This window comes from Callospermophilus lateralis, unplaced genomic scaffold (genome assembly GCF_048772815.1).
Source record: "Callospermophilus lateralis isolate mCalLat2 unplaced genomic scaffold, mCalLat2.hap1 Scaffold_1033, whole genome shotgun sequence".
Taxonomy (NCBI): Eukaryota; Metazoa; Chordata; class Mammalia; order Rodentia; family Sciuridae; genus Callospermophilus; species Callospermophilus lateralis.
The window spans coordinates 518,528-537,943 of record NW_027510520.1 but is presented as its reverse complement, the minus strand read 5'-3'; positions in this window follow the sequence as shown (position 1 = coordinate 537,943).

Sequence of the window (19,416 nt, the reverse complement as noted above, 5' to 3'; positions counted from 1 at the left end):
GGCTCATGTTTTTTTGTCCAAGATATGTACCACCTCCAAGCTCTGTGACATGGCCATGTACTGGATATCTGCAGGGAATGGCGAGCATCTCAGAAAACTCAGATATCAGTGTGACCAGTAAAGTATCAGTGGAGAAACCCTGCTTTGGGCCTTTTGCTTACATAATGTTCTGTTGCCCTTAATTTCAAGAAGTTCTTTGCCTCAGGCCACCCCTTTGTGAAGCCTGAGGAAAACAGTTTTCAAATGAAAATGAATGGGCATCACCTGTGGCCCTTTGCTTTATTGCTTTGGAAAGGGATGTGTGTGATTTAGCCTCTTGGCCCTGTGTGAGGCTGTGGCTTAGATTCTCAGCACCTGATGGATCTAAAGAAAGATCCCATGTGTGCATCCAAAACCAAAATGGCCAAAAGAGCAGTCCTTGTGGATGACGTCTCGCCTTCCTCTGTGAGGTTCCTGACTTCCATCAATAGGGATCCTTTGGGTCAGAGGAGTTCTCCAAAGCCCTGCAGAGGTGCTTGGGTTTTCTCATGACTCCAATTCACATAAAGAATCTTAACCTCTGAGTCAGTTGGCCTCAAAGTAGAGAAGCGGTGTAGTCTTCACAGCATGCCTATTTCATCACGCCTGGTTCACAGAAAGTATGTCCAGGCCACCCTGACTTTAGCAAATGAGTGGCAAGGGAGCTTATTTTGGACACTGTCTTGGACTGCGCTCCTCATGAAAACCTCCAGCCAGAGGTTATGATGAGTGTCTATATGGAAGAAAATGAGGGCCATGTCGAAGTGTTTTGGTTTTAATTGTGGTCATTTGTGTGTCAGTTGGAAGAGATAACTGTGTTCACCTGGGCTTGAACTGTTGTGTGATTCCACTTAGAGACTGCTTTCTGGAACTGACCTCAGTGAAGTATTGCCATGAATTGTTTTGAGATTTTAGGAGGCCAAGCATGAGATTCGCTCTTGGTATCTGTGATCTAGGCCCAGGGTGGCTTTGCACAGAAAACTGGGAATCTTTGCAAGGATATCACATGATTTTATTCTGAAAGACTTGGCAGCCATCGATGAGAGTCAAAACACACATGGACCTAACATTGTAGACCTCAATGGGCCTTGCTTATGTTACCATTTGGCCTCTGTTTCTGTAGCCTTGCCTATGAGAGTTCTCTAGAGCTTTCATTGAAATGAGCTTCCTCACCATTTAATGGTTCCTGAATTAATTGAAACCCAGAGTGTCTCAAATTCATTTTTGAAAAATGGCTAGATAAATACCATGCAAGGTTTGAAATTCCCATGACCAGGTGGCACTGGAGAACCTTTGGATATCTGGTTCCTGATCATGAGTGTACCAGACAATGCCTTGATTGACTGGGTTTCATGAAAATGGAGTAGAACAGAGATGCCTGTAAGTTGGAGCCTGCTGAGTAGTGGGCCTAGAGCTGTGGTGTGAAGGTGTGTGATAAACATCTGTGGTGGGGCCATGTGAATATGTCTTTGACTTCCAAATGGCTTGTGACTGACATGCTGCTGCCAGCAGACCCTTATATGTAAAGGCATCTTATTATATAGAGGGGTTTCAGGGCAATGTTCAGAATCAGGTTGCTCTTGTCAAGGGGGCAAGCTATGTGGGATAGAAGCCTGGTTGGTGCATTCTCCTGTAAACCCTGACCCACCACACCTGACAGAACTCCCTCCAGCACTGTGTCCCTGATGAACTCCTTGTATTTTTTGAAGCAACACCAAACTACGAGTGCAGCAGCCAGAAACACCACGAAAAGTGGAGGATGACCAAATGACTTCACAGTCCACGCGGGCAGACACTTAGACCCAGGTGGCCAAAAATTGCCGACAAAGATAGAATTCATCACTGCTGCCTAATGTTCATTGGAAAACAAGAAACCATGTCCTCCAGGTCACATAGATGCCATTCCAGATTTGATGGTCTCACTACAAAGGAAGCTAAATCTCCTGACAACAACATATACTTTAAGTGCCCAAACTCAGAGGCAGTTTGTCAAGAAGTCTTTAGGCCAAAAGAACTTCATGTTTGTGGAGTGTTTACCCTATCCCTTACTTTTGGATACTCCTCTCCCACTCCAAGGTTGTGAACTCCTGAGCATTTTCCATTCCGGATATGTATTCACAAATTTTCTAACTCTTCTCCTCTAATTGTGTCTTACTTGTGGTGAAGGAAATGTCAAGGCATTGTTCTGGATCAGAGTGGGGAGATTTTTGTGTAGCACATATTTGAATACACATGAGATTAATTTTCCTATTTTCCATTCGAAATTCTGAATCCCTGACACTTACCCATACCCTACTAGACTCTCACTACTAATCCTAATATGATGGAGAAAAATAACCCAAACAAAATAGAAATACAACCAGTTCAGAGGAGGCCTGTTGTATAGTTGGACTTGCCTTTTGCATGATAAAGGGTAGGTGTTACAAATCTAGTCAATTTTTAAATGAAAAAGTTCTCCATGTGATTTAAAGTTAACAAATATGTGAATTCTTGTTTCCCTTTCTCTGAAGCCTATTCAGAACATGTATTTTTAATGCACATATTGAATCCTACCTGGTATCACACTTATATTTTTGTGAGGTGGATGATATGGCAGATACAAATTGTGAGAAGAGATCACTCCTCCTAAACACTGTTGGAACTGAAAATTCAACCTATGGGTGAGCTTCCTAGTTTAACAACATTTTACTTAAATCCATGTTTAGTAAAATAAATATTTTTGCTTCAATGGATGATATATATTTCATGATGAATTTCTATTGGCATATATATTGCCAGTTTTTAATGTCTCTGTGTGTGTTTTTTTGTATATATATATATATATTCTCCAGGTTCTTCAAAACATGAAATATATGTGTCTTTTATACACTCCATAAATTTATTCATGTTCATGTACTTGGATTTATAATCAACTTTTCAGAAGATTATTCCAGAAATATTCATCCACCTGAAATTCATATTTGTTACCTAGTACTGAAAGCTAACTTCAGTGAACGGTGCACACAAATCCTAATATTTTTATAGTAACTGACCCAGTTTAATATCAAAGCAAGTTGATTCCTATGGGACATTTTATGTATTTTGACGTTTATTCCTATTCAACACTGGTAAATTACTATTTCTTCTTTTTTTGCACATCATAGGATATATATTTAATCCAAAAGTTATCAAATTTACAGGTATTTGTTTCACTTTCAATCACTTTCTGCTTCAGAACACACGTATTCCTGCAGGTTACTTGACTGGTCTTATCATGAAACTTCTTTCCAAACACATTATTTTTGATTTTCATAATGATTTTTGAAGCAAAATATACACAATTTTCATGATTATCCATAACCCTAATATTTCCATTAGATGTATAAATGGTTGTAATGAATGTATGTGTATCAATATAAGATTTCATGTATATTTTCAGATATCAATTCATTCCATTATTTAAAGTTGGAACCAGTTATATTTTTAATTCTCAGTATGGTCTCTTCATGCATTATCTCAATATTCATAAACACATGGTACACCCATTTGTACCCCCAATACTAATTTATGCATCTTCAAAATATTGCTCCCAGAAACAGTGGAAGAAATACTCCACCTGATCTACATATACATTTTATCACTGTAATAATCTGGACACAAAATGCAAAGTTCACCTTTATGATTGTACCAAAGCCTAAATGGAAATTGACCATGGATTACTAAAACATCTATGTCTAAATTGCCTAATGCTCTCAAATGTCAATCTATTTGTGACTCCATATTTATTTTTCCCTAAGATTATACAGTCAAGTTCAACCCTGTTGAAAATGTCTAATATTATCACTCACTTTGTACTATACCTGATTTCCTAATATCTCTATTGATATCTGCTTTGCTACATATTTTCCCAGTTCATCATTGTGAGTGACCCTAAACATGTGCTGATATTGACATTCACTCTCTAACCGAAACCCTATTGTTAAAGAACTTTTGGTCCAAAGTCTATACTCGCCCTCATTTCAACACCTACCGACTATCTTCCTGATCCTACAGACTATCCCTGTTTGATTGGATGTTCTCTTCTACATTCAATCATCCAAGGTACAAGGTCCTATTTCATTGTATATCGATTTATCTGAGACATCTGTGCATAACATAATTCAATGCTAAGTATCCCAATCAAAGGCCCAATGCCCTTCTGGGCTTCAAATCTTACCTAGATTTCTGTTTTCATACTTATATTTCACCTATATATTCTTAAAAATGTCACAGGTTCCCAATACCATTATTAATTGAGCGGAATGATTCCTAACCCAAATCAAACATGTTATTAACCTTAACCATACACTGATCCCTCAATCTAACTTTTCAGAAGAGCAGGGACAGAGTTGGTCTCAAAATACAGGCATGTAGGGGATTCTCCACCTGCTGAGAACCTAAAAGGCCATGCAGAAATGATCCATGGAGAAGATGTAGGCAGCTATGAAGGACCTGAGAGAGCAAAAGACATCTTCCATGGTGAATAACCTGGTCAGGATAAAGGGTTGTGTCTGAATGAGCCTCTCTTTTTTTCATATAGATAAGATGGACCAAAACAGGCCTATGTGGAGAGCTGTCCCTAGGTGCCTATGGTTGATATACCATTATAACCTGTGAAAGTATCACAGGAAGTAGGGGCAGCCTCCATATCATGGGACCTTTGGAAGCAACTGTGAAGGCAAAGAGGTTGTCAAGATAGTGACCTCATTCAGTTCCTGAAGGAAGTGACCTCATCACACTTCTTTGGTGATGGAACTGTCCTAACTTGGTATCCAGGAAGCCAGGCACTCAGAGCCAGTCACAGTCCCAGTCCCAGGGGTCTCAATTTTTTTGATTTACCAAGGAGAGAGTCAGAGTTTCTTGGTAACTACTGATGTGTGGATGGCCAAATGCCAGGAAAGCTCTGAAGAGGGGCCTTTTCTGAGAAAGCAGGTAGTGGCTCACCACTGGCTCCTGACAACTTCACAGAGTTGGACAAGGAGACCAGATCTGAGAAAGGACAGGCCATTTCAGTGGAACATAGTATGACCCACCAGTCATAGGACACTCTGGATAGTCACAGTCCTACTTGGGGGAAGGAGGTGCCTTTGTATGTGTGTGTGTGTTTGTGGTTTTGTCTAATGTTCTGAGAATAGGTAGTAGCGGCGGTTTGTTTGGTTTTGAGTGAACTGTTTCTAGTAAGTCATTTGACAAGGCGAGTGTTTCTATGTCTCTCAATCCCACTGTGTCCGTGGTTGTAGACAGTTGAAAAGAGAATGGATCAATGGATTTGTGTTGTCCAGTAGAACACATCCCAGCATGTATCCTGCAAATTTATTAATGGTCTGAGGCTTTCCTTATCGATGGGCAACACCTGCTATCTTTCTAAGTTCCTGTTTTCTTCCTGAATTCTGGCCAATATCCAGAATAGGCTCATGGTTTTCTCTCCAAGATATGTACCACCTAAAAGCTCTGTGACATATCCATGTACTGGATAGCTGAAGGGAATGGAGAGCATCTCAGAATACTCAGATATCAGAGTGACCATTTAAGTCTCATTGGAGAAACCCTGCTTTGGGCCTTTTGCTTACCTATTGTTCTGTTGACCTGAATGTCAGCAAGGTCTTTCCCTCAGGCCATCTCTTTTTGAAACCTGAAGAAAACAGTTTTCAAATGGAAATGAATGGACATCCCCTGTGGCTCTTTTCTTAATTTCTTTGGAAGGAGATGTGTCTGATTCAGCCTTTTGGCCCTTTGTGAGTCTGTGGCTTAGATTATCAGCACCTGATGGATCTAAAGAATGATCCCATGTGTGCATTCAAACCAAACTGGCCAAAAGAGCAGTCATTATGGATAAAGTCTCTCACCTTCCTTTGTAAGGTTCCTGACCTCCATCAAGTGAGAATAGGGATCCTTTGGGTCAATTGAGTTCTTAAAAGCCCTGCAGAGGCTAGCCCATAGGTGCTTGGGTTTTCTGATTACTCCAATTCACATAAAGAATCTAAACCCCACAGTCAGTAGGCCTCAAATTGGTGAACTGAAGTAGTATTAATGGCAGGCCTATTTGACCACTCCTGGTTCACAGGAAGGTTGTACAGGCCACCCTGACTTTAGGCAAACCAGAGGCAAGGGAGCTTATTTTGGACACTGTCTTGGGCTGCGCCCCTCATGGAAACCTTTAGCCAGAGGATATGATGAGTGTCTATATGGAAGAATATGAGGGCCATGTGGGAGTGTTTTGGTTTTAATTGTGGTCATTTGTGTGGCAGTTGGAAGAGATTACTTGTAAGATTCCAGCAGACGTCGGAGGAAGAGACTACCAAGAGACTGGCTCATGCAACAGCAATGGGGATTTATTGAGGATCCAATTCAGTTCGCTGGGGCTCTGTGCTCACTCAACAAGCAACAGCGGCCCAGATCCCCGAGAAGAGGTTAAGCAGTGCTTCAGTACACTTTTTGGGTAGGCAGAGGCTTTATATATATCAGAGGAAATCATCTTGATCAGCCAGAAAATCGAACAACAACTCTCCAACTTGATTAGCACATTCATTGGTGGAATCAGGTCGGGCGGGGGTGATAGGTCGATCCTAAGGAGGGGGGTACATTCAAACTGATTGGTTTGGGCCCTGATATGCTTAGGTGCCAAGCTGCACAGGGTCCTAGATTATTAAACAACTGGATGGTCAGGGGGAATATTTAATGGGCAGTGAAAGGATTGTCCTAACAGCTAAAGGAATTTCAGGTTTTAGGTTTAGCATGGGAACTTAACAATACCTGGTCCTTTACATTTTAACTCAGGCTTTGCAGCTTAGAAACTTTACAACACCCGCTATTTTACACTTTAACTTCAATTTCTTTTACCCTAACAGACTGGGTCCACCTGGGTGTGAACTCTGGTGTGATTCCCCTTAGACACTGAGTTCTGGAACTGAACTCAGAGAAGAGGTGTCATGAATTGTGTTGGGATTATAAGAGGCCACACATGAGAGTTGCCCTTGGAAACTGAGATCTAGGCCCAGGGTGGCTTTCCACAGAGCATTGGAAATTTCAGCCAGGATATCACATGATTTTATTCTGAATGACTTGGCAGCCATAGTTGAGAGTCAAAACACACATGAAACTCACACTGTAGACCTCAATGGGCCTGGTTTCATGTGACGTTTTGGCCACTCTTTGAGAAGCCTTTTCTGTGAGAGTTCTATAGAGATTTCATTGAAATCAGCTTTCTCAAAATTTAAAGGTTCCTGAATGAATTGAAACCCACAGTGCCTCCAACTTCATCCTTGAAAAATGGCTAGATAAATACCATGAAATTTTTGAAATTCCCAGGACCAGGTACCACTGGAGAAAGTTTGGATGTCCGGTTTCTGATCATGAGTATAACAGACAGTGCCTTGATTCACTGGGTTTCATGTAAATGGTGTAGAACAGAGATGCCAGTAAGTTGGAGCCTTCTGAGTAGTGGGCCTAGAGCAGTGGAGGGCAGGTGTGTGATAAAACATCTGTGGTGGGGCCATGGGGATCTTCCATTGTCTTCCAAATGGCTTGTGACTGACATGGTGCAGCCAGCAGACCCTTATATGTAAAGGCATCTTGTTATTTGGAGAGGTTTCAGGGCAATGTTCAGAATCAGGATGTTATGGTCAAGGGAAAAGCTATGTGGGATAGAAGCATGGTTGGTGCATTCTCTTGCAGACCATTACCCACCACAGGTGACAGAACTCCCTCCAGCACTGTACCAGGTGAACTACTTGTATTTCGTGAAGCAAATAACAAACTCCCAGTGCAGCAGTAAGAAATACCACGAAAAGTGGAGGATGACCAAATGGCTTCACAGTCCACACAGAGAGAAACATAGCCCCCAGTGGACACTGTTAACCTACATAGAGAGAAATCAGCACTGCTGCCTCATGTTCAGTGGAAAATAAGAAACTATGTCCTCCAGGTCACATACATGCACACCCAGCTTTGATGGTCTCACTACAAAGGAAGCTCCTGACAAATACTTATATTTCAAGTGCGCAACCTCAGAGGCAGTTTCTCAAGAAGTCTTTAGGCCAGCAGAGCTCCATGTTTGTTGAGTGTTTACCCTGTCCCTTACTTTTGGAAACTCCTCTACCACCTCCAAGGTTGTGAACTCCTGAGCGTATTCCATTCCAGATATGTATTCACAGAATTTTTAACTCTTCTCCTCTAATTGTGTCTTACTTCAGGCGAGGGTAATGTCAAGGCATTTTTCTGTATGAGAGTGCAAAAATTTGTGTGCAGCATTTATTTGAAATACTGAATCCCTGACATTAACCCATAACCTAATAGACTCTGACTACTAATCCTAATATGATGGAGAAAAATAACTCAAACAAAATAGAAATACAAGCATTTCATAGGAGGCATGGTGTATAGTTGGACTTGCCTTTTGCATTATATAGGGTAGGAGTAATAAATCTAGTCAATTTTTAATTGAAATAGTTTTCCATGTGTTTTTAAAGTTAACAAATATGTAAATTACTGTCTCCCATTCTCTCTAGCTTATTCAGAACATGTGTTTTTATATGCACATATAGAATCCTACCTGGTTATCACACATACAGTCTCATGAGGAGGCTGATTGGCAGATACAAATTGTGAGAAATGACCACTCCTCGTAAACGCTGTTGGAACTGAAAATACAACCCATGGGTGAGCTTCCTATTTGAACAACCTTATACAAAAATCCATGTTCAGTGAAATTAATATTTTTGGATCTGATGATGATATATATTTCACGATAAATTTCGATTGGCATATATATTGCAATTTTTAATGTCTCTCTCTCTGTGTGTGTGTATATATATATATATATATATATATATATATATATATATATATATATATATATATATACATATATATATATATATATATGCACTCTGTCTAGATTTTTCAAAATATGAAACATGTGTCTTATTGTAGACTCCCTAAATTCATTTATATTCATGTATGTGGATTTATAATCAACTTTTCACAAGATTATTCTCAGAAATACTCATCCACCTAAAATACATACTTGTTTCCTAGTACTGAAAACTAACTTCGTTGAATGGTGCATACATATCCTAACATTTCTACAGTAACTGACCCTGTTTAACATCAATTCAAGTAGATTACTATGGGACATGATGTGTATTTTGAAGTTCATTTTTATTCAACACTGGTACATTGCTATTTCTTCAGTTTATGCACATCATAGGATACATATTTCATCCACAAGTTAGCAAATTGATAGGCATTTGTTTCACTTTCAGTCACTTCCTGCTTCAGAACACATGTATTTCTCCATGTTTCTTGACTGATATTTTCATGAGACTTCTTTCCAAACACATTATTTTCGATTTCCGTAATCACTTTTGAAGCAAAACCCACACACCTTTCATGATAACCCATAACCCTAATATTACCATTAGACGTATAACTCGTTGGAATGAATGACTGTATATCAACATTAGATTTCTTATATATTTTCAGATATCAATTCAATCCATTATTTAAAGTGGAACCAGTTATATTATTTATTCACATGATGGTCAATTGATGCATTATCAATATATTCTATGACACAGGGTATACCCTTTTTACCCCCAATACTAATTTATATTTCTTCAAAATAGTGCTCCCAGAAATGGTGGAAGAAATACCCATGTCACCTGATCTACATATACATTTTATCACAGTAATATTCTGGACACATAAAACAAAGGTCACTCCTATGATTGTACCAAAGCCTAAATGGAAAATGAGCATGGATTACTAAATACACCCATGTCCAGGTTGCCTAATGCTCTCAAATGTCAATCCTATTGGTGACTACATATTTGTTTCTTTCTAACATTATATATCCAAACTCAACCCTGTTGAAAATGTCTAGTCCTATGACTCAGTTTATACTTTGCCTGATTTCCTAATGTCTCTATTAATATCTGCTTTCCTCCATATTTTCCCCAGTTCATCATCGTGACTGACTCTTCACATGTGCTAACATTTACATTCACTCTCAACTGAAACCATATTGCTAAAGAACTTTTGGTCCAGATCCTATACTCACTCTTCTTCCTAAAACTACTATCTCCTGTTCCTACCGAGTATTCCTTTTTGACTTGATGTTCTCTTCCACATTCAATCATTCAAGGTACATGGTCCTATGCCATTGTATATCGATTTATCTGAGACATCTGTTCAGAACGTAATTCAACGCTAAGTATCCCAATCAAGTTCCCATGCCCTTCTCGGCTTCAAATCTTAACTAGATTTCTGTTTTCATACTTATATTTCACCTATATATTCTTGTAAATATCGCGGGTTCCCGATACTGTTATTCAACCCTCAGAATGATTCCTCACCCAAATCGAACCTGTTATTCACCCTAATCATACACTCTTCCCTCAATCTAACTTTACAGAAGAGCAGTGAAGGAGTTGGTATTTCAATACAGGAATGTAGGCGATCTTCCACCTATTGAGAACCTCAAATGTCCTACATAAATGACACCTGGATAAGTTGTAGGCAGCTATGAAAGACCTGAGAGAGCAAAAGTCATCTTCCATGGAAAACAACCTGGTCAGGATGTAGGGATATGTATGAATCAGCCTCTCACTTATTAATGTAGAGAAGATGGACCAAACCAGGCCTGTGTGGAGAGCTGTTCCTGTGTGCCTATGGTTGATATACCATTCTAACTTGTGAAAGTGTCACAGGAAGCAGGGGCAGCCTCCATCTCATGGGACCCTTGAAGTCAACTCTTAGGACAAAGTGGTTGCCAAGGCAGTGAACTCATTCAATTCCTGAAGGAAGTGACTTACGTCACTTCCGTGGTGATCAAACTCTCTGAACTTAGATCCAGTAAGCCAGGCACCCAGAGCCAGTCCAAGTCCCAGTCTTAGTGGTCTCACTTGTTTTGATTTTCCAAGGATAGAGTCAATCTTTCTTGATACCTACCGATGTGGGAATGGCCAAATAACAGGAAAGCTCTCAAGAGGGGCCTTTTCTGAGCAAGCAGGTAGAGGCTCACCCCTGGCTTCTGACAAGTTCACAGAGTTGACCAAGGAGACCTAATCTCATACAGGACAGGCCATCTCAGGGGAACATATTGTGGCCCACCAGTACGAGGACACTCCGGATAGTCACAGACCCATTTGAGGGAAGGAGGTGCCTTTGTTATGTGGGTGTGGTTTTTTGGTTTGTCTCATATTCTGAGAATATGTAGGAAAGGTGGTTTGTTTGGTTTGTAGTGAACTGTTTTTAATAAGTCATTTGACAAGGCGACTGTTTCTATGTCTGTGTATCGCACTGTGTCCGTGGTTGTAGACATTAGAAAAGAGAATGATTCAATGGATGTGTCCTGTCTGGTAGAAAGCTTCCCAGCATTCATCCTGCCCGATTTATGTATGGACTTTGGCTTGCCTTATCGATGGGCAACACCTGCTAATTTCCTAAGTTGCTGTTTTCTTCCTGAATTCTGGCCACTCTCCAGAAGAGGCTCATGGTTTTGTGTCCAAGATATGAATCACTTCCAAGGTCTGTGACATGGCTATGTTCTGGATAGCTGAAGTGAATGGCGAGAATCTCAGAAAACTCAGATCACTGTGACCAGAAAAGTCTCAGTGGATAAACCCTGCTTTGGGACTTTTGCTTACATATTGTTCTGTTACCCTGAATGTCAGGTAGTTCTTTGCCTCAGGCCACCCCTTTGTGAAACCTGAAGAAAACAGTTTTCAAATGGAAATGAATGGAAATCACCTGTGGCTCTTTGCTTAATTGCTTTGGAAAGGGATGTGTCTGAATCAGCCTCTTAGCTCTGTGTGAGGCTGTTGATTAAATTCTCAGGCCCTTATGGATCTAAAGAAAGATCCCATGTGTGCATCCAAAACCAAAATGGCCGAAAGTACAGTCATTGCAGATGAAGTCTTTCGCCTTCCTCTGTAAGGTTCCTGACCTCTATAAAGTGAGAATAGGGAAGATAGACCAAGCCAATTGATGTCTCCTTTTGGAAAAATTGTACCACCAATGAGAGCATCAGCAAAATTACCCCAACACTACCACAAGTCGCTGCACCAACAGATAGTTCACAATGCATACATGTTAGTTCACAATGCATACAAGTGATATATATTCCAGGCAAGTTCTGCAAGCAGTTCAGTGATGGCTATTGCAGAAGCTGTAGATTGGTTTTATCTTTGTCTTCACCAGCACTGGGTTGAAGATTGGAATTCTGGCAATAATGGCTAAAGAAAAAATTACTTACCATTCCAGAAGGCACTAAAAAACCCAATTATCTTAACAATTTACATTATCTTGAAGAGAATTATTAAATATAATGAAAAGGAAAGGTGAAAGTCAACAAACAGTTCTGCTAAACTCCTTTTTTTGTTCACATATTAAAACAATCCTCAACAGTTGTTTACCCAATTTAAATTAAACTATTTAAATCACGTGAATAAAAAAAAATTGGATCCATTTTTTCATGAGCGCACATCATATATGATATATGGATATATGTACATTCAAACATAAAACACAAAACACAAGTGTGCACAAATAATATAATATATACAACACATAACATAATAGTAAAGGCCTTATAACTTTTTACAGGTGAAATCACCATTGGAATGTCTAAAAACTCTATAGTCAAAAAATAGAACTGATCAGCAAAACATTAACCTAGGTCTGTATGAGCTCAAAAAAAAAAAAATAGAAAATAGAACTTCATGATGTGGGAAAGGGCAATAATAAAATAGATATTGAAAAAAGCATCCTGGTTCTGTCGCAGATGTAAGGATAGCCAAACTGGAGTTTTGGATATCAGCTGTTATGAATTTGAGCCAAATCATCTTCTTTTTGGTCTATAGAAATCACTTTAGTTAATTTCTCTGGAATCCATATTGCCTGCTGTTCTTCCTGTGGAAACACACAAACAGACCCCTGACTAAAGACAATCACTGGGTCAGGACTTTAGTTAATCTCTCCAAAATCCAAATCAGCTGCTGTTCTTCCTGTGGAAACACACAAACAGACGCCCGACTCCAGACAATTACTGGGTCAACACTTTTCCATTGTCCTATTAGAATATCCTTCCAAAGGACCTTGGGCTTATGCACATTTTTTGGAAACATATGCCTTTCCACAGCACTAAGTCCTGATGAATCCAAGTTTAAAAAGTTTAGAGTAAAAAGCGTTAATTTAAGTTTATCTTTGGGGAATATATACCCCTTCTCAATTCCGTCTTTGTGCTTTAATAAGTACATTTTTATTGTTTGATGTGCTCTTTCAACTATGCCTTGTCCCTGTGGATTGTGTGGGATTCCTGTTATATGAGTAATGCCAAATGATGAGCAAAATTGTTTAAAAGAGTTAGAAGTGTAACCGGGGGCATTATCTGTTTTTAACTGTTTTGGAATGCCCACAGTGGCAAAATTTTGTAAGCAATGAGCTATAACATCTTTAGTTTTTTTCTCAAGCATGAAGGGAGCCCATTAAAAATCCAGAACAAATATCAACTGTAACATGCAAATATTTTAATTTTCCAAATTCTGGCAAGTGTGTGACGTCCATCTGCCAAATATGGTTAGGTATCAATCCTCTAGAATTGACTCCAAGATTAACTTGTGGTAAAAACGTCACACAATTTTGACATTGTTTTATAATTTGTCTAGATGTTCCTTAGTTTTTTTGAAATGCTTTTGTAAAGTATAAGCATTGACATGGAACTTTTTAAGAAAATTTATTGCTTCTTCTAGTGTAAAGAAAATATGTATGTATGTCAATTGTAGTTTTATCTGCTAAATCATTGCCCAAACTAAGGGCTTTAGGCAATCCTGTATGTGCCCTGATATGTCCTATAAAGAATGGATCTTTTCTGTCCCAGATTAGACTTTGTATAGTGGAAAGCAAAGAGAAAACAGTAGAGAAAGGGGAAATCCTACCAGCATCTTCAAGGGATACTATAGCATTAACTATATACTGACTATCGGAAAATAAATTAAATACAGAATCTTTAAAAATCACAAAAGCTTGTAATACTGTACTAAGCTCTACCTTGTGAGCTGATTGTTTTGGTACTAAAAATATAAAAGTTGGATCAGGTGTAACTATTGCTGTTGTACCATTATTTAACCCATTGGTGAATATATTTGGAGCATTCATGATAGGTGTTTTCTTGTCATTTTTGGAAAAATTACAGGATGCGATGACCAAAAAGACAATAAAAGATAAGATGGTAAGTGGTTATCAAATGAAACATTAGATTTACACACGATTATTGCCCAAGTATTTAACTAATTAGCTAATTCATCAATTTGATTCATAGTATATGGAGTAATAATTTTATTGGGTGAAATTCCACACACACTCTTTTTGCTGCTTTTATTCCTATGAGTATTAATTCTCCCTCAGCCTCAGGATAGCAAGTAATAATAGTGTTAGAAGAATAAGATAAATGTATCCATAATAATGGACCTTCTTCCCAAAATACTCCTGTAGAAATATTTTTTTGTTGTTAGTACAATAAATAATAAATGAAAATTATATCAAATCTATCCAAAAGCATATTTCCCATATATGTTTCAATGATTTTTATTGCTTTTCTTGCTTCAGGCGTTAACATTCTGAGTGAATTTGGATCTCATGGTCCTTTTAGGATATCAAATAAAGGTCCCAACTCTCCTGTGGGTATACCTAGATGAGGCCTTATCCAATTTAAGTCTCCTAATAACTCTTGAAAGTCATTAATTGATTTGAGTTGATCTACTCGTATTTGAATTTTTGGTTGACTGACCATGGTTGAGGATAATAGAGCTACTAAATAATTAATTGGAAAATTTAATTGTATTTTACCTATTGCTATCTCTAGGTTATAATTTTTTAATACGTTTGTAAGTGTGGCATACCATTCTAGCAATGGGTTTTTAACTTTGTGTGCTAATAATACATCATCCATATAGTGAAAAATTTGTGTTTCAGGAATTTGATTTCTAAGTGGCTGGATTACTTTGTTAACATAAATTTGACGCATAGTTGGGCTGTTAGCCATCCCTTGAGGGAGTACTTTCCACTCATATCTCTTGTCAGGACCTTCATGATTCAGTGCAGGTATAGTAAATGCAAAACTTGGAATATCCTCAGGATGAATTGGAATTGAAAATAAAACGATCTTTAATATCTACAACGAAAACATACCAAGTTTTTGGCAAAGCACACAATTGAGGAATCTCTGATTGAGCAGGTCCCATAAAAACCATCCCATTATTAATGGCTCTTAAATCTTGCAATAATCTCCATTTACCAGATTTCTTTTTAAGGACAAAAATGAGAGTATTATGGGGAGACACAGAAGGTTGTATATGTCCTTCCGCTAATTGTTGTTTGACCAGGTCATGGGCTACTTGTATCTTTTCTTTAGTCAGGGGCCACTGAGGAACCCATACTGGTCTTTCTGATTTCCAAGTAATATTTATTGTCTCAGTGGCCCTTTCTGAAAATCCAACCCATATCTATCTGTTCCTTGATCTTTTTGTATTGGTGTTGCTATACCTTGTTCTTGCTTTTCTAATCTTTTTCCTTTCCTAAAATCTTGTCTAGCCATAATAGTGGGTGAATTTTGATTGATGTTATTTGTTAATGTCAAACCTAATTGATCTAGGACATCTCATCCTTATAAATTTACGGGAAGATGTTCCAATACATATGGCTGTATAGTTCCTTCACATCCTTCAGGATTCTTCCAATCTAATACCGTTGCACTTTTATGGGGATTAGTCGCCACTCCTAGGCCTCGAAGCGTTTGAGTGGCTTGTTGTAATGGCCAATGTTTTGGCCATTCTTGACGACAGATGATGCTAAGGTCTGCACCTGTATCCAGTAGCCCATTGAATTCATGTCCTTGAATATTTAGTTTTAGCATGGGGCGAGAATATAAATTTAAAGAAAGCATAGCCCAATCTACACCTGTGGAGCCTAATCCTTTGGAACCCCTTTCTACAGCATAACTGTAAAATTTATCATGTGGGCTGGGTATTATTATTAATTGTGCTATTCTATCTCCTGGAGAAATTACTGATATACCCTTTGGAAAACTGGCTATAATTTTTATTTCACCTTCATAATCGGGATCAATTACCCCAGGACTCATCATAAGTCCTTTTAGAGTAGAAGAGCTGCATCCCAATAATAAGCCTACTGTTCTTTTGGGAAGAGGTCGTTTCACCCCTGTGGGAATGATTTGAACTCCCATCTCTGGAGTTAGTATTGATCTGGCGGAGGCACAGATGTCCAACCCTGCGCTCCCTCTGGTTTGTCTGATGAGGGATCTGATGAACAATGTGTCGTGGGCACTACACTGATGGGGTTGCTGGTTTCCTCCAGTACTCCATATATTTGCGGTTTCGGGCCCCAGAGCATTGGGCCCCCCTGTCCATTTTTTGGCAATGGAGCCGGATGCCTTTCTTCATGATATCGTGGATAAACACCTGGTGCTTGTTTGTTTTTTGATAATGAAGTACCCTCTATGGTGGTTTGAGAATGGTATTCATTAGCCCAATGTCTCCCTCTACGTCATTGTGGCCAAATACCCGGTATTCTAGTCCTTTGATACCTAGTTTTGTTAAACCCTCCTCCTATGGGGCAATTCCTTTTAAAAAGTCCTGTTTGTTCACAATTGTAGCATGTTCTTGGCCTGTCTTCTAAAGCCTGTTTTACTAAAGCTGCCACAATTTGCCCTTTTTCATTAATGTCTCTGGCATCTAAAGCCTGTTTTATTGCAGCTGCCACGACTTGCTCTTGTTCATTAATGTCTCTACCAAATTTAATAAATGTGTTTAAATCTTCATGTTTCCATGGTCTAATGATACCTCTGTAGCAATGATTCGCTTGGTCATAAGCCAGTTGTTTTAATAATGGCATTGCTTGTTCTGTATTTCCAAAAACTCTGTAGCTGTTTCAATAAGCCTATCTACAAATCCAGCGTAAGATTCATTAGCTCCTTGTATTACCTTAGATAATTGACCTTGTAAACCTCCATGTCCTTGTAAAGTCTTCCATGCCCTAACTGCCTCTACAGCAATTTGTGCGTATATGCCAGGATCATATGGAATTTGTTGTTGCTGATCCTCATAAGGTCTCTTTTCTAACAACAAATCTAGATTTCTCTGAGGATAACCAGCTGCTGCATTTTGCCTAGACATCTCTTTGCAAAATTCCTCACTGGCAACCTTCCATAATAGGTATTGACCTCCATTTAGCACAGCTTTACACATATTAGCCCAATCTGCTGGCGTCATGTTCAAGGTGTTAATGGATTCGACCAAGCTTACAATGAAGTGTGCTTGAGGACCATATGTTGTTACAGCCTCTTTTAGCTGCTTCACTATTTTGAAATTTAAAGCATGGTGAATTCGCTGCCCTCCTACCTCAAATACAGGGCATGTTAATACTTGAGATCCTGTCTCAGGATCCGAACTATCAACTGTTGGGGTTGGGGGCCTCCCAGCACATGGAGGTGGCCTTGTTAGTTGGACATTTACATCCTCTGGTGACAGAAAGGTGTTAGTAGCAGTCTCCTTTTTTAACTTTGCCCCTGATTGCTTTTTATGCTCTAAACTTGGTTCCTCTATCTTTGTCTGAACTGAAGGCTTTGGACTAAGCAAACCAGATATGAACGTCCACAATGGCAATGTGCCAACTGGCATAGTCCCTCGGCTGCTCTTTTCTAATCCTTTTAAATCTTCACCATGATGGTTCCATTGTGATATATTTAATGACTCCTCCTTCAAAAGCCATGGGCTACATTTTTGTATTGTGCCCTGACTGTCCTTGATATTTCTGAGATGCCTCCTTTCTCTAACAATTTATTTAACACTCTTTCAGTTTGTTTTTTTACTAATTTCTGATCCCGTATTTCTATTATAATACAACCCAACAAGATGACGCCAAACAAAACTGAGACAGAATGAATTAAAAAGGGAACAACAAAAAGTCATTATAGCCTTTCTATCCTCCTGACATGTGCATCCGTCCTTTATACCTATCTGTTCCTCAGACGTAAATAGTTTTTTCTCAGATGTGAGTGGTTTTTCTTCCATCCCACTCATCTCCAGGAACAGGCAACTTAAAACAAAAGTGAAGCAAAACAAAGGAGTCATCTAAAAATGGCTACCCATCCTTTCACCTTGCCCACAGGGGCAAGCAGTTTACCTTATCACTTACCCTCAGTCGTTCCCCATGTGAGCCACAAAATGCTGCAGTCTGGCTGGGCATGATTCAGGAGCCACTTGTCAAAAAAAAAAAAAAAACTAACTTTATTTTTAGAACCACACACGGCAAACAAAACAACTCCTCAGGAAAAACCCTCAGAGCCCAACTGCCACTACTGGCTTCCTTGTAAAGTCTCTCTCACACACACAAGCCTCTCCACCTGCCACAATCCTACTGCTCTTGAGGCCGATTGGCTGGGTGGAGCCAAAAAAGTTCCCCAAGGAGCAGCTCCATGGTCTGAAAGGGCAGGGAAACAGCCCAATGAGCATCACCACAGAGGAGCCAATCAGCTAGATGATGCTGAGGTCGCTGTGAGCCAATAATCAGCCGGCACCTGGAAATTTGCTGGCAGCTGGAAGTTTGCTGGGGCCCCTTCAGCTGTGGCTCTCAACAAATTCCTGTCTCATTTCTCTGTAGCCTATTCAGCACATGTATTTTTATATGCACATATAGTATCCTATCTGTTATCACATGTACATTTTTGTGAGGTGGCTGACTTGGCAGATACAAATTATGAGAAGAGATCACTCCTCCTAAACATTGTTGGAACTGAAAATTCAAAATATGGGTGAGCTTCCTAGTAGAATAACATTATACATAAATCCATTTTCAGTGAAATAAATATTTTTGCATCTGTGGATGACATATATATTTCATGATGAATTTTGATTGGAATACACACTCTATAAATTTTTCAAAATATAAAATATATGAGTCTTATTATACACTCCTTAAAATCATTCATATTCATGTATGTGGATTTATGATCAACTTTTCACAAGATAATTCTCAGAAATATTCATCAACCTGAAATACATATTTGTTACCTAGTACTGAAAGATAACTTCAGTGGATGGTGCATACAAATCCTAATATTTCTACAGTAATACCCAGTTTAATATCAATGCAAGTAGTTTCCTATGGGACATGATGTGTATTTTCCGGTTCATTTTTATTCAACAGTGGTACATTACTATTTTCTCAGTTTATGCACATCATAGGATATATATTTCATCCACAAGTTCACAAATTTATAGGCATTTGTTTCAATTTCAATCACTTCCTGCTTCAGAACACATATATTCCTCCAGATTTTTTGACTGGTCTTTTCATGAGACT